The sequence below is a fragment of the Lissotriton helveticus genome, chromosome 6, assembly GCF_964261635.1.
Source record: "Lissotriton helveticus chromosome 6, aLisHel1.1, whole genome shotgun sequence".
In the NCBI taxonomy this organism is placed as follows: domain Eukaryota; kingdom Metazoa; phylum Chordata; class Amphibia; order Caudata; family Salamandridae; genus Lissotriton; species Lissotriton helveticus.
In genome coordinates this window covers 74,361,896-74,386,289 of record NC_136067.1, presented here as the reverse complement: position 1 = coordinate 74,386,289, position 24,394 = coordinate 74,361,896, and positions in this window count along the sequence as shown.

The window sequence follows — 24,394 nt, the reverse complement described above, 5'->3', positions numbered from 1 at the left end:
GATGCAGCGTGCTGATAGCACTTTGGCACATTGTTGTTAATTGCTGTTAGTGATGTAGTGTACTGGTAGCACTTTGGCTAGTGTTGTTTACTGCTGTTGGTGATGTAATGTGCTGGTAGCACTTTGGCACATAGTTGTTTATTGTCGTTAATGAGGTAGTGTGCTGGTAGCACTGTGGCACAGTGTTGTTTATTGCTGTATGTGATTAGTGTGCTAGTAGCACTTTGGCACAGTGTTGTTTATTGCCGTTGGTGATGTAGTGTGCTGTTAGCACTTTGGCACAGTGTTGTTTATTGCCGTTGGTGACGTAGTGTGCTTTTAGCTCCTTGGTACAGTGTTGTTTATTGCCATTAGTGAGGTAGTGTGCTGGTAGCACTTTGGCACAGTGTTGGTTATTGCAGTTAGTGATGTAGTGTGCTGTTAGCACTTTGGCACAGTCTTGTTTAATGCCATTGGTGATAGAATGTGCTGTTAGCACTTTAGCACAGTGTTTTATATTGCCATTGGTGATGTAGTGTGCTGTAAGCACTTTGGCACAGTGTTGTTTATTGTCCTTAATGAGGTAGTGTGCTGGTAGCACTGTGGCACAGTGTTGTTTATCGCTGTATGTGATTAGTGTGCTGGTAGCACTTTGGCACAGTGTTATTTATTGCTGTTGGTGATGTAGTGGACAGTTAGCTCCTTGATACAGTGTTGTTTATTGCCATTAGTGAGGTAGTGCGCTGGTAGCACTTTGGCACAGTGTTGTTTATTGCTTTTGAGATTAGCGTGCTGTTAGCATTTTGGCACAGTGTTGTTTATTTCTGTTAGTGATGTAGTGAGCTGTTAGTACTTTGTCACAGTGTTGTTTATTGCCATTAGTGATGTAGTGTCACTGAAGGAACGACTGGACAACAACGCCCACGACAGCAAGGAACTCTTCAGCATCGTCAAGGAGTTCTCCAACCCCAGTGCCGGCAACAACGACATCACTCCGTCACAAGATCTCTGCGACTCCCTCGCCTCGTTCTTCCACCGCAAGATCGCCGACATCCACAACAGCTTCGGCGCACCATCCACGCACCCAACCTTCGAACCAACGCCCCCCACCACCACCCTCCGCACCTGGACCACTGTGACCACCGAAGACACAGCCCGCACGATGAACACCATCCACTCCGGATCTCCAACCGACCCCTTCCCCCACACGTCTTCATCAAGGCCGACTCCACCATCGCACCCCAACTCCGGAACATCATCAACACCTCCTTCAACACCGCCACCTTCCCGGAGAGCTGGAAGCATGCCGAGCTCAGCGCCCTACTGAAGAAACCAACAGCGGACCCCACCGACCTCAAAAACTTCCGCCCCGTCTCGCTCCTCCCTTTTCCTGCTAAAGTCATCGAGAAGATCGTCAACAGACAGCTTGCCACCTTCCTCAAGACGAACGGATCCCTTGACCCCTCGCAGTCCGGTTTCAGAGCCAACCACAGCATCGAGACCGCCCTCATCGCAGCCACCGACGATATCCGAGCCCTGCTCGACAACGGGGAAACAGCGGCACTCATCCTCCTGGACCTCTCTGCAGCGTTCGACACTGTCTTCCACCGCACCCTAGTTCAACGCCTCAGCAACATCGGCATCCAAGAGAAGACACTGGAGTGGATCATCTCGTTCCTCGCCGGAAGAACACAGAGAGTCCGCCTCCCCCCGTTTCGATCCGAGGCCACCGAAGTCATCTGCGGCGTACCGCAAGGATCATCACTCAGCCCCACCCTCTTCAACGTCTACATGAGACCTCTTGCAGCCATCGCACGCCAACACAACCTCAACATCATCTCCTACGCCGACGACACCCAGCTGATCCTCTCCCTCACCAGAGACCCCGACACCGCCAGAACCAGCCTACACGAAGGGATGAAAGACGTCGCCGAGTGGATGAAGAACAGCCGCCTGAAACTGAACTCAGACAAGACGGAAGTCCTCATCCTGGGACCATCGCCCTCTGCCTGGGACGACTCCTGGTGGCCCCCCGCCCTGGGCAGCCCTCCCAAGCCAACAGACCACGGACGCAACCTGGGCTTCATCCTGGACTCCTCACTCTCGATGACCAGACAAGTCAACGCTGTCTCCTCATCATACTTTCACACCCTACGCATGATTCGCAAGATCTTCCGATGGATCCCGACCGAAACCAGGAAGACGGTCACCCAGGCACTCGTCACCAGCCGACTGGACTACGGAAACACCCTCTATGCCGGAACCACAGCCAAGCTACAGAAAAGACTCCAACGCATCCAGAGAGCCTCCGCCCGACTCATCCTGGACATCCCCCGACGCAGCCACATCTCCGGCCACCTGAGAGACCTGCACTGGCTCCCCGTCAACAAGAGGATCACGTTCCGGCTCCTCACCCACGCACACAAATCTCTCCACGACCTGGGCCCCAAGTACCTCAACGACCGCCTGACCTTCTACACGCCCACCCGCCAGCTACGGTCTACTAGCCTCGCCCTCGCCGCCGTACCACGCATCCAAAGAGCCACCGCCGGAGGCAGATCCTTCTCCTACCTGGCGGCCAAGACATGGAACTCCCTCCCCATCCACCTTCGGCTGACCCAGGGCCATCTCGCCTTCAGGAGACAACCCAAGACCTGGCTGTTCGAGCAGTAGCAGACCCTTTCCCCCAAGCGCCTTGAGACCCTTCCGGGTGAGTAGTGCGCTATACAAGTGGTATGAATGATTGATTCATTGTAGCCTTGTGGCACAGTGTTGTTTATTGTTGTATATGAATAGTGTGCTGGTAGGCTTTGACACAGTGTTGTTTATTGCTGTTGCTGATGTAGTGTGCTGTAAGCACTTTGGCACAGTGTTGCTATTGCAGTTAGTGATGTAGTGTGCTGTTAGCACTTTGGCACAGTGTTGTTTAATGCCATTGGTGATATAATGTGCTGTTAGCACTTTGGCACAGTGTTATTTATTGCCATTAGTGATGCAGTGTTGTTGTTAGCACTTTGGTACAGTGGTATTTATTGTTGTATGTGATTAGTGTACTGCTAGCACTTTGGCACAGTGTTGTTTATTGCTGTTGGTGATGTAGTGTGCTATAAGCACTTTGGCACAGTGTTGCTATTGCAGTTAGTGATGTAGTGTCCTGTAAGCACTTTGGCACCCTGTTGTTTATTGCTACTAGGTATGTAGTATGCTGTTAGTACTTTGGCACAGTGTTGTTTCCTGCTGTTAGTGATGTAGTGTGCTGGTAGCACTTTGGCACTGTGTTTGTTATTGCTACTATTGGTATAGCGTGCTTTTATCACTTTAGCACAGTGTTGTTTATTGCTACTAGTGATGTAGTGTGCTGTAAACACTTTGGCACAATGTTTTTTTATTGCTACTAGTGATGTAGTGTGCTGATAGCACGTTGGCACAGTGTTGTCTTTTGCTACTGGTGATATAGTGTGCTTTTAGCACTTTGGCACAGTGTTGTTTATTGCTACTAGTGATGTAGTGTGTGCATTAACACCTCTGAATATCAGGGGATGCAGCACATATGCTGTTGGAAAGGAAAACAAACTGACAGTACACATTCATTCCCAGGAACTTTACACATGCCAGTACTTTAATAAATAATAGCTGTTGATACCTTAAACAGTGACACACATTGGATGCCTTACTTTGCGGCCAAACCAGCTGCAGGTATTAGTAGAGGCTCATCCTTTGAGCATACGAGGCACCTCACCAAGACCATAAAAGCAGAGAAACCCAAAAGACTTTAGAAATGTGCCAGAAGGCCTGAACCCTATGCTACAGCAGCCACTATGGGGACCGCCATAGCCAAGAACCTTTCCGGGTCAGTCACTCTAGATAGAGTAGTATAAAGACCCTTAATGCACATGAGCAGGTGTCTGGCAGCATCAATTGTTATGGTTCCTTCGCTTTCTCTACATTTCTCACCCATCCCTTCGTCCCTGCATCTTTGTTACTTTTCTCCCTCTTCGGTTCCCATGGTCCCCGTTCCATTTTGGACCTGAATTTCATTTACAGTGTTGCTGCTTGCCTTCCATACTTGTCCTTCTCCATACCGGTGAAGCAGAGGCGCTCTAGTCTACTTGCGTTGCTGGGCAAGTATCCTTGTTTGCCTGGGGGCTAGTCACAGTCTACTTGCACACCCAAGCTGGTGAGTCAAATTGATAGAGCGCGCGAGGCCACCCGACCAACAGTTTTCGCCGTTTTCCGGCTTCAGGGCCCATATACTTTTCAAATCACCATATACATCGATCAGGTGACTTCACGAGCTCTATCAAGTTGGTGTGTGTGTGTTCCTTGCTACCAATTTTCGGTGCACCCGACTTACCATCCACCGATGCGGGTGCCTAATGACCACAATGAATCAGGGAGCTAGCTGTAAAGGAAAGGCAGCAAAATACAAACCCAACCAATAACATTCAAATACTGTTTAAATGACCACGGACAACTGGAAGTTTTAAAATGTTTATCTAAATTCAATATTTTCTTGCATGAGGTACAGTAAAATAAGGCAATCAATAACCAAGATAACGTAAATCACATATGCATAAAGAAATAATGACAGAGTAATCATCAAGGTACTAAATAAAATGTAACGAGAAAAGATACTATGCAAGTCAGTATTATCTAAACAGGGATAGCCTAAGTGTGAGTGACTATAGGAGAGCTTATAATGAATAACACGCTTCACTTAAGGTGAAGGGGCCTTTGAACAACCTAGGCAACGAAGTTCTAGACCATATCAGGAAATGACACACTGCTATGCAAAATATAATTTCTAACAAATGAGAAGACATAGGAATAAACTTTATGGAAAAATATAAATGACTTTCAATAGTTTGCGGAAAGGCATGGAAAATATAACATATGCAATGTTGAACTTTATTAAAGCAAAAGTTAGAAATTCAGAAGGTGCAAGAATTTCAAGAGGTTCAGAGCAATATTTACCTAGAAAAGTGTGGAAACCAAACCCTGGCCACGGGTCAGTTAAGGACAGGAAACCCTCGAGGAAGGATACCCCTCAAAGGACAGCAGGTGCAAAATGGACACCCAGGATAGGACAGGATACCCTCGAAATAGGAATCAGGACAGGACCCTCAGGACAGGACAGCAAACCCTCAGGACAGGACCCTCTTCAGGACAGGACCGGAACCCACAGTTCGGAAGCAACGCCTGCGCTCCACCCGCTCTGCAGCTATCGATCAAGACCCCGATTGGGTCAGCGAACTCCCAGCAAAGTGCTTCGCCAGCACTTTAAGGCTCAGTAGAACCTTAGTCTATGGTCAAATTCGGACAGAGTGCTTCGCAGCGCTCTGTATCTTCAGTCACCTATTGAGTGCGTTGGGTCAGTGACAGGTCAGCTAAACCAGACAAGTCGGACGGTTCACTAGGTGAACCCAGGGTAGATATACAGTTTGGGGACAGTGTACCACCCCCCAATGTTGCAAAGTGTCAGAATCCCTCAATTTCGATTGGTCCTAAGGTAGGGTTTGGGTAACACACCAATCACAATACACGATTTGAAGCCTTCATTAACATATTTGGGTACCGCCTAGCAGGTTTGGGGTTCCCATGAGAAGTTACACGGCAAACAGTAGCGCAATATTACAATGTATCATATAAGGAGCCACATTCGCTGTTCTCGCAGGGCAGAGGTGACTTTCTCAGGAGCATCTCGCTCATCACTGCCAACTGGCTATGTTCCATCAGCCAAGGTCCCTCGTGCTGCCGAATGTCGCACAGGCGCAGAAGGGACCTCCAATATGGCTCTCCTCTCACTCAGACCCCCATTTCCCGCGGTACATGAAAAGTAAGCGAAAACAAATTAATACATAATAATGTCATTATGAAAACACATCACAGGGTTTGTACTTTTAACTCATCATCAAGAAATAAACTTATTGCATCTAAATGTTAGCTACATTGATACGGACACAAGAGCAGTGGCACGAGCAGTACCACATGATAAGCACAGCTATGAATTACGCATGCGCATAACTTTCCCTCCACTTCTGCAGACGCGTCAGGACACGTGAGTGTGGCTGACGCATGCGCAGTAACTAAAATACAAGCGGCGGCCATTTTTAGGGACATGGATTAATTCATTAGAAATACACACAGGCAAGCTTCGGGAACTTTGCTTAAACAAAATAAATGTTAGTAAAACATACATTTTTGTTACCTTATTACACATAAACGAGGTTCTTGATTTCGGCAAGCCGCAAAATATGCGAAGCTTTGCTTCATCAATCCCCTCTTTGATGATATCTACTATCATCACAAATTATAATGGAACCAGATGCCAACTTTCTTTCACACTTTATAAAGTTCTATTTCTTCCAGCAAACCGTTCTAATTTTTCTCTTTCAGTTTTAGCAGGGTGAGAAGTCTTCACCTTTTTGTATATCTGATCATTCACCTCCTCTAATTCAATCTCATCCACACTTCGTTTCACCCCTCTTGCATTTACCTCGTGCTTTTTGGTGCGCTTGCGGTATTTACAGCATAAGAAAATGGAAAGTATAATAAGACCTATAATACCAATGGGCATCAGAATTTTGAATAATAAGCTTTTACCTATGCTAGCAAGCCAATGACCTACATTTGAGAGACCATCTACCAGTCTCTTCCAGGCACTATCAACCTCGAGTGGTTTGAGTTCCTTTGCCAAATTAGTAATGTTTTTCACATATCTTTTGATCTGTACACTTTTATCCGGAATATAAGTGCAACAATGTTGCGCCTTCAACATCCGGCAGACTCCGCCCTCTTTCGCTAATAAGGTGTCAAGAGCAAGTCGATTTTGTAAAACCATTGATCTGATCGCAACCATTTCGGTATTGACCAGCAGAAATCCATGAGCTGTTTCAGTAGACAGCACATCTACTATAGTAGACAATTTGCAAATTCTGTGAGTGTTCAGAACCACTCCCACTCCAGGTATCAGTGCACTGAAAATACTACCCATAATTTCACCTATACTCTCTCTTTTACTACGCACTAAGCCATTAGTATCTTCATTGCTTCCAGCTTTTCCATTCACATGGTATATTTTCGGGAAAACAATGCCAAAGTAGCAGCTTCCATACCAGTGATCCGGCAATTTGAAATAAGCCTTATCCCCACAAATATAATAAATTCCAGGAAACACAGGCTCTGACCCATTTTTGAAACCCCAACCTCCAATTACCTTGTAATTATGTTCGCATTCACTGGAACCAATGAAAACATTATTATAATAGCTAGTCTTCTCGCGGTGAAGACATAGCTTGCCTTTCTTTTCAAAATCCAGCAACAGAGCAGGACCCGCTCCACCAGATGATGTGCCTTCCATGTTTTCTGCCCACTTTGGCTTTTTCTGACTTTCGTCATTAGCCTTCTTCTGAATTTTAGTTCTCCTTTTCTCTGCCATGTTCAGGAACATCTTTTCCTGCTCACGCAAAGAACAAGTCAAGTTATCTCTGTGTGCGTCTGCTATGTCAATGTTCCCTATAGTCAGAAAGTAGTCTCCCATATATCTTATGGTGTCAGTTTTGGTATGTACAGGATTCAAGTTCCCACGTATAGGAAGTTCAGAAAAAATCACGTCATTGTTAGAGTAATAATACTGTAACGGTCCCCTTTTGTAAAATAAACTAGCTAAAATGCTACAGGAAATTCCATATGTCAATGGCAGATGATGGTATGTCACGCCTTCAGCCACCGAAGTAGGTAGCTTCATGCAGACATAGCAATCTTCAATTTCCATAGTCTCTACATAGTGTATTAATAAGTTTGCGAAAACGTTTAAGTGTGTCTTGTTCTTAACTCCATGATAATGTAGTCCTCCCTCATCTGATGCTTCTAAGTTCTGTTTTGTTTGTCTCAAAGCTCTTTCATGTCTCTCTACACTCTGTGTTGTCAACTCCTCACTGTCAGTATTTACAACTTCAGTAGGGACAATGTTAGTATCTTTACTTACAGCAAAGGGAATGAAAATTGTTAGTCCTATCCAGATAACTATCAGTACTACTACACTACATATACACACCTTGCAACACGTCTTAAAACGGCTGCAACTAGGTCTACCATTCACTGTTGAATCAGACATTTTAGCTCAGAAGGAGTGTTCTCACCCCTCTTTTTAGCTTTTTACACAACTAGCTTACTTTGTGCAAATTCACGGTGGTTCGTCTTCCTCTTCAGCTGAGTACTCTGGGACAGGTTCTCCGTCGCTCACGTCAGTTATATCAAGATCTTCAAGTTCTTCCAAAACCAGTGTCCATTCAGGAGACTTGTACTTTTTGTTTTGTCTTTTTATTCGCTCACTCCTTCTTTTGGAAGAGTCTTCTTCTTGCTCTGCTATTCGAGCACTTCTTCTTTCCTCTGCACGTTTTTCTTCCACTGTCTTTATCCTTAGTCTCAATCTTTTTACAAACCTAGGCTCAAGGTTGTTTCTTTTCTTTAGTCTCTTAGTCGGTACTTGGACTTCACTTTCTTTTCTTATTCTCTTGTTCTCCTTATCTTGTGGTAATTCTTCTCCACTTTCTTCTCCTACTTCCCTTATCTGACTAGTTCCAGGGCTAGCATCAAATTCTTCTGCCTGGTTGCTAATCTGGCCTTGTTCAGGAATATTTTGCTTTTGGCTTTCGATGGTCTTTATTTCTGTTTCTGTTTCCTGAACCCGTTCTTCTAACCCTCTCTGATCCTGTTCAAGCACTTCGATCTCTTGATCTTCTTCTGCTCGAACTATCACTCTGTTTCTAGTCTCTCCCTTATCTGCATCAGGTGTTCGCGGTGGTGTATCGAATACCTGCTCTGTCCCTGTCTGACCTTCTCCTTCCTCAGTTTTGATTTGAATCTCAAGCGGCTGAGGTTCTTCGCCTGTGCCTTGCTTTTCCTGACTAGTCCACTCTCTACCTTCACTAAGTCGTTCTCTTGTTCTGATAGGATCTTCAGTCAGATCAATCATCGGTATCCATTCTTCTGGCCATATGCTTGGCAGCTCGTCTTCAGCTACTCCTGGCTCAGTTTCCTGGACCTCTTCAGCAGGCTGGATTCTTGGCAGTTCGTAGTCAACTATTCCTGGGCCAACGTCTGCTGTTCCTGCAACCTGACTGGTGCTGGGCTGCTCGTTGTCAGTTGCTTCTGGTCTGGCTCCTTCAGGGTCCTCTGCTGGTTGCCCTTCTTCTTCAAATCCTCTGTCTGGCAATACCTTCTGGGTGTGTCCAGCGTGGATCCACTGAGGAACACCTGCGACTTTTACTGCAGTGGTTGTCACCAGGATTACTTGGCGTTTCTTTCCCCACCTTGGTGCCAGACAGCTTGATCGAGTGTGCTTCTTTATTTTGACCCAATCTCCTGGAACCAAGCTGTGGAGAGGAGTCGTTGGATTGAGGATGCCGTCGTCTCCAATCTGGCGAGAGATAGAACGCACTTGGTCACCCAATCTTCTGCAGTATTCAAGCACCAAATCATCAGTAATACTCAACAGTTTGCTTCCTGGCACCCATGCTTGTCTCATCACTCTTCCCATAATGATTTCATGGGGACTTAGGCCTGTCTTGCGGTCTGGAACACTTCTTAGTCCCATCAGGACCAGGGGCAGGGCCTTCACCCAGGTCATGCCAGTAGCATCTGTCAGCTTTGCTAGTCTGTTTTTGATAGTTCCATTTACTTGTTCCACTATTCCAGAAGCCTCTGGGTGGTATGCACAATGGAGTTTCTGCCTTATTCCGAAGGCCTTACAGAGTTCAGCCAGTATGTCATTCTGGAAATGTCCACCCTTATCTGATTCAATAATGCATGGTATTCCGAACCTAGGTATCAGTTCTTTTAGTAAACACTTCGCTACTGTCAGTGCGTCACTTTGAGGAGTAGGGTAAGCTTCTACCCATTTTGAAAATACGCAAACAATGACAAGGACATATCGTTTCCCTTCACAACGGGGCATGGTGATAAAATCAACCTGTATCCTTATAAAGGGACCCCCTGATCTCCCAATCTTGCTCAGTTCAACCATTGTCCTCTTGCCTGGGTTCATCTGTTGACATGACAGGCACCTCTGGCAGAGGGACTCTGCTACCTTCCTGAACTTTTTACTGTACCAAGTCTGTTGAAATACCAGAATCATGGCATCCCTACCAATGTGTGATCCTTCATGTATTAATCTTGCCATTGTGCCAAGCAAGTGTCGGGGTAACACAGGCATACCAGTTGGGCCCAAAATCACACCATCCACACGTCTCGGTCTACACCCATCCTCCTTCCATTTCTCTCTTTCTTGCCAAGGAGCCGACTCCTGCCACTCTCTCACCTCATCCCATGTAGGCACTTCCTCAAACACCTGAAGCTGGCAGCTGGTTCCTGGCCCCCCTCGTTTTGGATTTACAATATACCGATCTTTGGCACACCATTGAGCCACTCGATCAGCATAATCGTTCCCCAGTGATACTCGGTCCATGCTCCTTTGATGAGCAGTACATTTTACCACTGCCAGTTCTTTGGGCAACTGGATGGCCTCTAAAAGGTCATGAACAACCTTTGCATTCCGAATGGGAGTACCTGAGGAAGTCATGAATTCCCTCTGTAGCCATAATTGGCCAAAGTCATGCACAACGCCATAACAGTACTGACTGTCAGTATACACTGTTATGCGTAAGTCCTTCCCAATTTTGCAAGCCTTTATCATGGCTATCAATTCGGCTACTTGTGCAGACTTGATGTTATATAGGTAACCTGCTTGTTCAATTTTTGTGAAAGACACTACTGCATAAGCAGCACTCAAGCCTCCTAATTCATGTCTTAGACAGGAACCATCCACAAATAGTTCTTTATCATGCTCAGGCAATGGTACTTCTTTTATGTCTGGGCGTGGCTTGGTACTGAACTCTGTTAGGTCAATACAATCATGTTCATCATCATCCCCACCTTCCATTTCCAAGGGGTCGGGGAGTAAGGTGGCAGGGTTCAGAATACCGCACCTAACAATGCTTACATTTGCTGCACCCACAAGAATCCTCTCGTATTTAGTCAGCCGACTAGGGGTGAGATACTGTGTTTTAGTTCTGGTCAATAGAATTACCACTCCATGTGAAACATACACGGTCACAGGATGTCCCATGACAATGGACTCACTCTGTTCCAAACTTGCACAGGTAGCAGCTACTGCTTTCAGACAGCCTGGTAACCCAGCAGCTACTGGGTCCAGTGTGGCAGAGAAATAAGCCACAGGCCTTCTGGTCGTGCCATGTTCTTGAGTCAGGACAGACAATGCGCAATTATCGCGAGTGTCACAGAAAAGGGCAAACTCCTTGGAATAATCTGGCATTCCCAACGCAGGGGCGGTACACAGACAGTTCTTCAATCTTGTGAAAGCCATTAGACTTTCATCGTCCCACTGTACAACATCTGGCATTCCTCTCGTGGTCATTTTTATCAAGGGCCTGGCTAAGGCTGCAAATCCCAGAATCCACTGCCTGCAGTACCCTAATACACCCAGGAACATTCTGACATCTTTTTGAGTACGGGGCAACTGCATTTTTTGAATTATTCTCACTCTTTCTGATGTGACTTTTCTGACACCCTTTTCTATTTGGTGTCCCAGATATTTTACAGATTTCGCACAGAACTGTAGTTTGTCAGGGGCTACTTTATGCCCTTTCTCACACAGATGATTTAGGAGGGCAATGGTGTCAACCACACAGTCCCGGTGACTTTTAGACGCCACTAGAAGGTCGTCTATGTACTGCACTAACACAGAGTTCCCAGGTAAGATCAAAGTCTCTAGACATTTTTTCAAGATCTGATTAAAGATAGAGGGGCTCTCTGTATACCCCTGAGGGACCCTGTTCCAACAATACACGTGACCCTCAAAAGCAAATGAGAAAAGAAATTTGCTGTCGGGGTGCAGGGGTATCGAAAAGAATGCATGACACAAATCAATCACAGTGAACCATTCAGCATCCCAAGGAATCTGGTATAATATCACTGCAGGGTTTGGGACAATAGGGCAGCAAGGAACTACAATTTTGTTAACCTTTCTCAGGTCCTGCACTACCCTATACTTGCCACTAGGCTTTTTGATGCCCATAATCGGTGAGTTGCATGGGCTGCTCATCACTTCCTGTATGATGTTTCCTTCCAATAATTTTTGTATTTCCAGAGTGACACCTGCTTTCACTTCAGCATTCATTCGGTAGGGCCTAGTGTTAGGATATACTGCATTGTCCTTGATGGCTATCTGTATGGGGTCCACATCTTTCATCAAACCCACATCTTTTCCAGTGAAATCCCACACTTCTGGCTTTACGGCTTCCTGGAGTTCTTGGGGCAAGTCCTGCAGGGTCAATCTTTTAATTTCTGAGTCAGGTCTAAGCAACAATAATTTATAAATGCCATCTTCATCTGGGGTCTGTATTTCAACACCCTTTGGTGTGCAAAAGATGGTACAGTTCATTTTGCACAGCAAATCACGACCCAGTAGATTCACTGGACTGGTGTCACAGACGACAAATCTATGCATCTGTTTAAAATTTCCAATTGAAATCTCCATTGGTTCGGTAACAGGAGTACTAATCAATTGATTAGATACACCCACTACTTGGATATTTTCTCCCGAGAGGGGTAGGTTTGGAACGTCCACTGTTCTTACAGTAGAACGGGTAGCGCCAGTGTCCAACAGAAAGGTGACATCATTTCCGTCAACCTTTCCTTCAATATATGGTCCAGACTGGTCTACCGGCAAGGAAGCGCCAAGTACGCACTCCTCGTCCTCCCCTCTCAGGCCCCGTCAGTCCTGATCATTACAAAGGAAGGTATCATTCAGCAGATACTGCGAAGTTGCTGTATTTCTGTTCTCCCCGCTTTCCCAAACCTCTATCTCTTCATTTTCTGCCTGTCTTCCCCTGTATACCTGCTTGGGTGCTCGAGGCACCTGAACTGTTTTTACCTGGGGTTGAGTCTTTCTTGGTCTTTCTTTCTGCGTCTGTGGAGTTAAATCAGGAGTTTTCTCATTAACATCGACTAATTGGGGACACTCGTTTCGCCAGTGTCCAATTTCGCCGCACTGATGGCAGGGAAATTTTTTCATAGCCTCTTCCCTGCTAAATTTGGGCCGGGGCTTTCCTCCACCCCCTCCCCCAGGACCTTTGTTCTCAGCATTTTTAACCATGTTACTCAATTGTTTTTCCTGTTGTTCTGCGAGCTTCACCTGAGCCCACATAACCTTCTCCTTAAGGGCCTTTTTCTTTTCTGCCATCTCGTCCTCGCAGTACTTAGCGTACCGCAGGACCTCATCCATTTTCTTAGTATGCCAACAGATTTTATTATCTTTTATCCACTGACAAATTTCAGGTCTTAAACCATTTACAAACCTGTAAATAAAGTGCGTCATATCCTTCAGGTCGATGTTGTCAATACCACTGTATGTTTTAAATACCTGCAATAACCTCTCATAGAAGGAGTGCACTGTCTCGTCCCTTTCCCGTGTTGTTCTATCTATTTTTGTCCAATCAGTTTCCTTTGCGGGCACCTTTTCTTTCAAATGCTGAATTACCTGCTCATACTTTCGCATGACATCCTTTGATGGCTCTCCAGTTTCCTTGTTTCTGGGATACTCTTCACTGGGCCAATCTATGGCTATTTTACACTGGGTCCATAAATCTACCGGAACCACAATGTCGAAAAACCCATCCAGGTCTTTCCACAGACATTTCTGTACCTTCACGAACCTCTCCACCTGCCTGTACCAGTCAACTGGTTTCTCTCGTAATTTTGGAAAATCGTTCGTGAAGGACACAATATCCTGCCTAGACCAGGGGACATGCACATATTTTCCCCCTGGAACTTCGCGCATGGGGCATAACTGCTCAGGTTTTTCTACCTCTCTTAAAGCAAACTCGGGAGTCACTTGTCGGGAGCGAACCTCTTCCCTCTTTTTCGCCCACCTGCTTCTCCATTTCTCCACATCTCCCCATTTCTGCAGTACCCCCATTAATTCTTTAATCTGCAACTTCTTCCCTGCCACATTCAGGTGTTCTATATCTTTGTCTGAGAAGTCTGCTCTGTACGGTTTCTGTAAGGGCTTGGATTTTGAGATATCTACCCCCATACTAACTGCTGTTTCGGTCAGTTTTTCATGGAGCACTCTGGTGTTCCTTGTAAAGCTTTTACATATGAACGACAATTCTTCTTCAGAGTAGGTATTCAATCGATCCAACCCCACATTTCCTGCCATTAATTCTTCTATTTCGACCCTCAGCTTGTAGAGATCTAAAGGCTTTGTTTGCGGAGTCTGCTTCTCTAATTCACGACTCCAACTCTCAATTTCATCCGGAGTTACCAGAGAGACATTCCTAGTACCTGTTGCTGTCTCTAATTTAATTTCCTTTGTATTAAAAGGGTTATACCTCTGCTGTGTTCCCTTTCCAGTCTGTTTGTTTGGCAATTCCAAAAACGCAACGTCAGACTCGCACTCACTGGACTGATCATCTATAATGATCGGTTCCTGTCTCGGGGTTGCCATGACTGGGGTCATAACTGGAGTAATCGGATTTCCCTGACCATTTCCATATAACGGGACCACCGGTCCAATAGTTACTGGAATAGTCAATGCCTCAGGACTGGTATTTAACTGAGAAATTTTCTGAATTATTTCTGTTCTTTGTCTAGCTAGAGCCTCTTGCTCCTTTTCCACTAGTACCCTTCTTAGAGTTGTGTCATGTAATATCTGGGGGGTCAATGGAGGAGTAAAACTCGGGGCAGTAGGATGCGTTTCACTTGGTCCTCCCCCATAATTTGGTTTCGGGAATAAAGTTCCAGTATTAAAGGACCTGCGCTCTTCCCCATATGGAGGTTGAACAAAAGGCAGTCCTGAATTCGAGGGTTTCTCTTCGCTTTCATACAAGGGTCTGGGAAAAAAGGTTTTCGTACGTGAATATTTTTCTTCCTGACTTGCGGGCACTTTGGGATATATATCCCTTGTTTCCGTCAGTTCGGGTTTTTCAGAATAGGGCAATACTTGACCACCCCCTCCCAGTCCCAGGGACCTGTCTTCTTCTTTTAGGAAGTGGCGTCGGGGAACATCTCCTACACTGGAAGGTCGGGTTCCCTCATTGTAAGGTGGCGGACTTCTGGTACAGATGTCATCTATTAGTTCATCATCTGAATCCCCCAGGGCCCCCCAATGCTTACATTTTTCAGTACTTTTCTCACCCGCTCCAATGTTATGACATGCAGGCATCATGGGAAACAGACCCTCAACAATCATGCTCTGCCTCCACTGTTTCATCCTTTTATCCCTGGATTCCTGTTTCTGCCTGGGGTACCACTTGGTCAAACCCTTGTCCATTCGGGGTCTTTCTCTTTCAAAAGCCTCAATCTCCCATTCCTCTAATGCCTCATACTGCGTTAGTCTCGGTCTGGGATGCAGTTCATTCATTCGGGTTCTTAAATTAAATAAGATCCTACCATTGAAAGTACCATCTAACGGAAAAGCCAATACTCCGTCATCTTTTGTGTACTTCACCCAATTCTCCAGCCACACACAGGTATTGTACCCTCGGTCAAACATCATGAATGAGGCGGGAGTATTGGGTGCTGGGACAAGAACACCTTCTCTAGATTTAATCGGTTTGTCCGTTTTAAAATAATTTTTCACCTTACTTACAAGGGACATTTTTCTCTTGGTTCCGTACATAATATCGTATCTATTAGCCTTCCACTGATCCCTTTCAAACCCTAGATGCCTTGGATCAGGTCGAGTCTCTGTAGTCCGCGAGTGCCACATACGACTTCTGCGCTAACTTTGTTTACAAACTACCTCCAATCAGAACGCGCTTCAGAAAATTCGTGCAACCAATGGGTGCGTGACACAAAATAAGCTCCGCCAATGGGTGCGCGGCCCCTTCGTGAGACAGTTCCCACGCTCCGGCGCTCACCCCTCCTTTACGATTTCAGCTCCGCTACCCGCCCGCTGCTTCTACCAATCCCAGCGCGGCACAGAGTGACGTCAGAGACGCTTCGCGACTGACTCCCTCCCTTCACAAGGTAACGGAAACTTTCTTTCTTTTAAAGTGCTCAGTGCTTGGTTATTTTACAACAAATACACATTCGCCACAGTGCTCAAGTGTCTAGACAGAGAAAGAATTCTTTTACTGCAAGTAAACTACTTCCATTTACTTTTCACGCGCTGCGGGCAGATCTCTTCCGCCTACCCTTCACTCTAGCATCGGTGAACCTGTTATTCCCCTAAACTCATCCACTTCTTTCCGGGATATATTCCGAGCTTAAGGTTTCTCAGCGGACCCCTCTGCTTTCACGCTAGCTCCGAGGAACCTGCTACTCTTCCGATGTGACCCTTACTAGGTTACGCCACTATGGGAATTTTGCCAATGAACCCCGTTACTGTCATTTATTCACACATGTATTCAGAAAACCCTAGTTAGTGCTTCCCGGTTATCCTAACCTGCACCTAACTTTCCTCGAACCTGTGACCTCAGGACAATGGATTCTATTCACCACTTGCCCTTTCAATTCCCCGGGGAGTTCGGACAACATACAACAAAACGATTGACAATTGCATGGATTAGTACATATAACAATATAAGAACAAGAATAATGGCAATACAGTAATTCATGAATTTCAGCAGCGTATTCACAAGAGAGTGATCAGTTCCCTCAGAACAGCCGCTCTTATAGCAGCATTAATATAATAGCAGCTTCCGATTTAACTAGTCCAACTAATCCCTGCCTTACTCTCAACTAGTCCCTAACCATCCTCTAGCTACCAGAAAACTGATAGAGCGCGCGAGGCCACCCGACCAACAGTTTTCGCCGTTTTCCGGCTTCAGGGCCCATATACTTTTCAAATCACCATATACATCGATCAGGTGACTTCACGAGCTCTATCAAGTTGGTGTGTGTGTGTTCCTTGCTACCAATTTTCGGTGCACCCGACTTACCATCCACCGATGCGGGTGCCTAATGACCACAATGAATCAGGGAGCTAGCTGTAAAGGAAAGGCAGCAAAATACAAACCCAACCAATAACATTCAAATACTGTTTAAATGACCACGGACAACTGGAAGTTTTAAAATGTTTATCTAAATTCAATATTTTCTTGCATGAGGTACAGTAAAATAAGGCAATCAATAACCAAGATAACGTAAATCACATATGCATAAAGAAATAATGACAGAGTAATCATCAAGGTACTAAATAAAATGTAACGAGAAAAGATACTATGCAAGTCAGTATTATCTAAACAGGGATAGCCTAAGTGTGAGTGACTATAGGAGAGCTTATAATGAATAACACGCTTCACTTAAGGTGAAGGGGCCTTTGAACAACCTAGGCAACGAAGTTCTAGACCATATCAGGAAATGACACACTGCTATGCAAAATATAATTTCTAACAAATGAGAAGACATAGGAATAAACTTTATGGAAAAATATAAATGACTTTCAATAGTTTGCGGAAAGGCATGGAAAATATAACATATGCAATGTTGAACTTTATTAAAGCAAAAGTTAGAAATTCAGAAGGTGCAAGAATTTCAAGAGGTTCAGAGCAATATTTACCTAGAAAAGTGTGGAAACCAAACCCTGGCCACGGGTCAGTTAAGGACAGGAAACCCTCGAGGAAGGATACCCCTCAAAGGACAGCAGGTGCAAAATGGACACCCAGGATAGGACAGGATACCCTCGAAATAGGAATCAGGACAGGACCCTCAGGACAGGACAGCAAACCCTCAGGACAGGACCCTCTTCAGGACAGGACCGGAACCCACAGTTCGGAAGCAACGCCTGCGCTCCACCCGCTCTGCAGCTATCGATCAAGACCCCGATTGGGTCAGCGAACTCCCAGCAAAGTGCTTCGCCAGCACTTTAAGGCTCAGTAGAACCTTAGTCTATGGTCAAATTCGGACAGAGTGCTTCGCAGCGCTCTGTATCTTCAGTCACCTATTGAGTGCGTTGGGTCAGTGACAGGTCAGCTAAACCAGACAAGTCGGACGGTTCACTAGGTGAACCCAGGGTAGATATACAGTTTGGGGACAGTGTACCACCCCCCAATGTTGCAAAGTGTCAGAATCCCTCAATTTCGATTGGTCCTAAGGTAGGGTTTGGGTAACACACCAATCACAATACACGATTTGAAGCCTTCATTAACATATTTGGGTACCGCCTAGCAGGTTTGGGGTTCCCATGAGAAGTTACACGGCAAACAGTAGCGCAATATTACAATGTATCATATAAGGAGCCACATTCGCTGTTCTCGCAGGGCAGAGGTGACTTTCTCAGGAGCATCTCGCTCATCACTGCCAACTGGCTATGTTCCATCAGCCAAGGTCCCTCGTGCTGCCGAATGTCGCACAGGCGCAGAAGGGACCTCCAATATGGCTCTCCTCTCACTCAGACCCCCATTTCCCGCGGTACATGAAAAGTAAGCGAAAACAAATTAATACATAATAATGTCATTATGAAAACACATCACAGGGTTTGTACTTTTAACTCATCATCAAGAAATAAACTTATTGCATCTAAATGTTAGCTACATTGATACGGACACAAGAGCAGTGGCACGAGCAGTACCACATGATAAGCACAGCTATGAATTACGCATGCGCATAACTTTCCCTCCACTTCTGCAGACGCGTCAGGACACGTGAGTGTGGCTGACGCATGCGCAGTAACTAAAATACAAGCGGCGGCCATTTTTAGGGACATGGATTAATTCATTAGAAATACACACAGGCAAGCTTCGGGAACTTTGCTTAAACAAAATAAATGTTAGTAAAACATACATTTTTGTTACCTTATTACACATAAACGAGGTTCTTGATTTCGGCAAGCCGCAAAATATGCGAAGCTTTGCTTCATCAAAATTCCTAAAGGTCTGCTCTAGTCCCTGGGTGTAGATCCTAAAGCTTGCTTACTTTCCATGCACTCTCTCTTTTGGGAGGGAAGTTGCAGTTACTCACAAGGTTGAAGAGGCTGTGCCATTACTGTTTCTTCTGCTGTTGTAGTCAAGGTCTTCCAATCAACTACCTGTGGGAGCAAATGCCTCTCCCTCTCTCCCTTCACACGGGCTTCCTTCACATTTCTGAAGTTTTATGCAAGAGGTGGGCAGACCCGCATGGTGAGAAAGACTGACTAACCTTAATATCCTGCATGTAGTAATAGGTGGTGATAATAATGTCTCGTACGGCCACTTAAAGACCCAGCACCCCCAGGGTTAAATTCCATCTAGGAAGGTCTTTGGGGCATATTATCAAGGGATTTATCTCCGCTTTTCTGGCTTTAAAAGCTAAGAAAGCGGAGATAAAATTATCTCCCTATCAGCAACAGGGTGCTAACACACAAATTTGCATGTTAGCACCCTTTTTCTCTACGCTTCCCCTTGCATCTCTAATGAGATGCAAAGGGGGCGTTCCAGAGAAAAATATTAGGAGAAATGTTGTTAAGCGACATTTCTCCTATTATCAAGGATTTCGCTAACCCTGTTAGTGATAAAAAAAGCAGCGCTAACCACGGTTAGCACTGCTTTTTTTACACCTGGTATTTTCCTGACTTAGCCATGATATCCTATGGAAGGTGGATATCATGGCTAAGTTTGTGAGCCCCTATCATCAAGCTAACGCCAAACTTCGAGAGATTATTGTTGGTTTTCCAGCGATATTCTCTCATTTGGCAGTTAGCGCGAGGATTATTATTATTTTTTTTTTCCAAAAACCTTTATTGCACCATTAGATTACACTGCGGAACGCCTACAACCCAACGGGCTGGCCGCTATAGCAGGTTATTAATCACAATATAGCACCATAAAGTCTCTGGTAGAGTATTCAACAGTATAGACATCAATACAGTTGCTGCAATGAAGAGGTGCAGCACAAGCAGCAGTTTCTCAGAAATTAATGTTTTTTGATTTTCCAGTTTTCATGAACAACAACAAACCAAAGTAACCGTTAGGAACAATAATGTGGTCGTTCATAGAGCAACACTGATCGTTTGTAAATATCTCACCAAGGTGTCTCATGTCAGATTCCCCCCCATTCTCGTTACAGCCCCTGAGGGTCATGTTTGTGGTCAAGTATATAGCCCTCTGAGCTGGCGCTCCATGTAGTCCCCCCCTGTCAATCCTGAGTGGTAACGTAATAAAAGGCCACTCTCCTAGTCCCTGGTCTCCCCCCCTCACAAAACGCCCACTTTACTAGCCCTCTTCCTCATCTGATTCATCCTGGTCGTCCTCCGGCAAGGGGTCGCAAATCTCCCCTCTGTATATATTCCATTTGGTCCAGATTTTATTCCACTTCCCCGGGCAGGCACGGCTAGAGTACACCGCCCTTTCCGTCATCATTACCCTGTCCATATTTAAACACCATTGTGACTTGGTCGGCACTTCTGCCACTCCCCAGCGTTGTGCGACATCTCGTTTTGCTACCATCAATCCTACTGTAACCCAGAGTTGCCCATGTCTAGAGAGATCCGTAGGTTCCCATACGTTTAGAAGGCATCTCTTCGGTTCAGGCAACAGCGTTATTTCTAGTGTTTGTGAGATTGTTCGCAATATTTGTCTCCAATATTCCTGAATTAGGGGGCAGTCCCATATGGTGTGAAAGAACGTGCCCTCCTCCCCGCACCCATGAAGGCAGTAAGGGTGTTCTATCCTGTTAATACGATGTAGCATTGTCCTAGTATAGTACACCCTGTGTAGTATTTTCAGTTGCACTAGTCGTAGTCGTGCAGAGATGCCCACTTCCTTAGGTGACGCCAGTGCCTCATTCCATTCATGTTCGTCCATTTCACTAGTGTCCCCCTCCCATTTCGCCTTTAAGGACAGTGTTGGGTCTGGTAAGTTATTAAGTAATTTGCGGTAGGTAAGAGAGGTTGCACGGTCAATCATAAATTCAGTGAGGAGGCGATCTTCCAGCGGGGAAGACTCGGGCAGGTCAGTGTCTATGGGCAGAGCCGCTAGCAATGCATGTCGTATCTGGATGTATCTGTAGAGCTCCCTCTCGCTGAGTTCGTACAATTCTCTCAGTCTATTGAAGGGCATTACCCCCCCCCTGTCCCAAAGATCGCCCACCGTGGATATCCCTATAGTGTCCCAGTGTGAAAACCCCCTGCTGTTCCTCATGTGGCCGAGGACTCGAGAGTCCCACAGTGGAGTCAGCTTGGTGATCCTCCCATTCCAACCCAGAGCAGCCGTCGCTGTATGCCAGAGCGTCACCGTGAGTTTGGTGGGTTCCACTAAGGCGCGAATTTTGTGTTGGTCATATAATGGAGCCAATAAGCTGTTAGTGCCTAGTTGCCCCCTGTCAGCCTGGAATGCTGGCTCGGCTTGTGAAGTATGGAGCCATTGGTTGATGGGTTGGAGGTGTGCCGCCCAGTAATACAATTTTAAGTTGGGTAAGGCAATACCACCGTCAAACCAACCTCTATGCAGTTTGGATTGGGCGATGCGTGCGGGGAGGTTCCCCCATAGAAGGTTAGATACCAATGCAGCAACCTTTTGAAAGAACCTAGGGGCTACCGGTTAAGGTGTATTTTCAAGGACATACAAAAATCTTGGCAGGGCCATCATTTTATAAAGTGCAGCTCATCCCAAGAGCGTCAACGGGAGTCCCGACCAAAATTTAACGTCTTGCTTGAGCCTGTCTAAGTGGGGCTTCAGATTTTTATCCATGAACTCCGCGGGGTCACTAGTAACTTGAATTCCTAAGTATTTAAACGACGAGCCCGCTATCTTCAGAGGACACCCCACGCCGAGGGCCGGAACCTGCCCCTTCAAAACATACAATTCCGATTTGCTCCAATTAAGTGTATAGCCGGATACTCTGCCATGAGTATCACAGAGATGTAATAGGGCTGGTACTCCGCTGTCCGGATTAGTTAGGTATATCAGCATGTCGTCTGCATACAGGGACAGCCGGTCCTCCCACCCCTCCTTCCAGCATATGCCCTTGAGTAGGGGCGAGGTTCTAATAAGAGTGGCAAGGGGTTCCAGCGAGATCGCGAACAACAACGGCGAGAGGGGACATCCTTGTCTTGTACCCCTCCCTAGTGGGAACATCCGCGAGATATGTCCATTGGCCACCACCCGAGCCACCGGGACAGTGTACAACAGTCTGACCCATGCAATAAAGCGGGGCCCAAATCCCAAGCGCGACAGCGCCTCAAACAAGTATGTCCACTCTACAAGATCAAAAGCCATCTTAGCATCAAGGGCTAATATCACTGCTTGTGATGTGACCGATTCCGCCCTGGCCAGTACTCCGTGCAGTCTGCGTAGATTTAATGCCGTATTTCTGTGTGGCATAAATCCGGACTGATCCGGGTGTATAAGAGATGGTAAATGGGGCAAGAGTCTCGTCGCTAGGAGTTTGGCAAGAATTTTGGCCTCTGCATTAAGCAGCGAGATGGGGCGGTAAGAGGAGCATTCTTCAGGTGGTTTGCCTGGTTTGGAGATGGCCACTATAGTCGCCGCTCTCTGGTCCGGCGGAAGTGTACCCTTCTCCAGACTTTCCTTAAACATCCCTAGCAGATGTGTACTGAGGGTCTCAGGCACCGCTTGATACCACTCTACAGGTATTCCGTTAGATCCCATAGCCTTACCCTGATTTAAGGCACGAATAGCCAGTTGTATTTCATCAGCGGTGATGTCTGCTTCCAACTCACATGACTCTTCCGAGGACAGCGTTCGGACCTCGATCGGTCCTAGTACTTCCCTGGCCATCTCAGAAGTAACCATGTGTTCAGGGGTGTACACCCATTCAAAGAGGGCCGCAAGCAGTTCAACAATGTGTCCCGGGTTAGTATGTATCCCCCCGTATTCGTCCTTCAAACGTTGGATTCCCCTAGAACTCCCTTCCCGTTTGTCAAGCCATGCCAGCATTCTCCCCGCCTTGTCGCCCACCTCGTAGATCCTATTTTGAGTGTCGGTTAGGTGCCCTTTCACGTGGATGCGCAAGTGATCGTTGTATAGCTGCTGTTGCAGTGTCAGTGCGTGTAGGGTGGATGGAGTGGGGTGTCGTTCGTGTGTCGTTGTCAATTCCTGCAAAGTTAAGTCCAGATCAACTAGTTCCTGAGACCGGTCTCTTTTGTAGCCCTTGATGGAGTTTATGGCTTGTCCCCGTAAGACCGTTTTATATGCCTCCCATAGTACCTCGGAGGAGCGCACCGAGTGGACATTCTCAGTGAAATATTGTGTTGTCGCCTTTTTAAGAGCTTTGCGAACCTGGGGAATCTTGAGATAAGTAGCATGTATGGGATATATGCGTTTGCGCGTTCGTTCCTGGGAGGAGAGTGTGAGAGTAAGAGGGGAGTGGTCCGAGATCCCTCGAGGGTGAATTGCCATTGTATCTACATGTTGGAGACCATCTCCCAGGGTCAGAAAGTGGTCGATTCTAGACAGACTCCCATGTACCGCGGAATGAAAGGTGTACTGCTTCGCACCGGGGTGGAGGTGCCTCCAAATATCAATCAGGCCCATGGCTGTTAAGAACCGTTGGAGGCGGGGGATCCCTCCCATGGGGACTGGCGTTGGAAACCGGTCGAGTTGTGTATCCAGAATTGCGTTGAAGTCCCCCCCAAGGATAACCTCCCCCTCGGGGAGAGTCAGAATAAAGTCACCCAGTTTAGGGAGGTGTACCGAGTGTAGTGCCGGTGGAATGTATACTGAAACTAGGTTGAGAAGCTTTCCCCACAGCCCCTGCAGGGCTGCGAAGCAGCCTTGATCATCAGTCTTAGTAAGTAGGGGGATAAACCGCGTGTTTTTCCGTATCAGAATACCGGTCCCTCTGGAGCCGGACGTGAAATCCGAGTGGACTATCATCTTGTAGCCTCGTCTATCCATGGCCTTGGTAGCCCCCCCTGTTAAATGAGTTTCCTGTAGTAGTGCTATGGTGGGTTTTTGTCTTTTAAGCGCGGTTAGTACCAGCCCCCGTTTCACCCTGTCCCCCAGTCCCCTCACGTTCCAGGTCATTAGGCGTAAGGAGGGGCATTGTGTCTCAACGTCTACTCCTCCCCTTTCAGGAATTGGAACGTCAGCCATTTGATACTATGGGGTCCATGGTATATCGATGGGCAAGTGTGTCACGGGCGCTGGGTATGTAGTCGTGTAGGAAAGTGCTGAAGGTCCTCATGGAAGCTTTAGACCCCTGCCCTCTCCACCCACCTTACATTGACTCATGTGGGAGCCTAGTCTTTGTCCTTGACCGTACATGTGAGTTCCTAACTTTAAAAGAACAACCCCTTCCCCAACCCCCCCTCCCTGCACCCCTGCCTAACGGACTTTCAACTGCCCGCCCCCCCAACTGAGCAGAGTGCTTGACCCATCCCACAACCAGAGTACTTGCGTGTAGGGGGGAGAGCGTCTCCCCGAGCAGGCGTAATCCCTGCGTGCTTCCG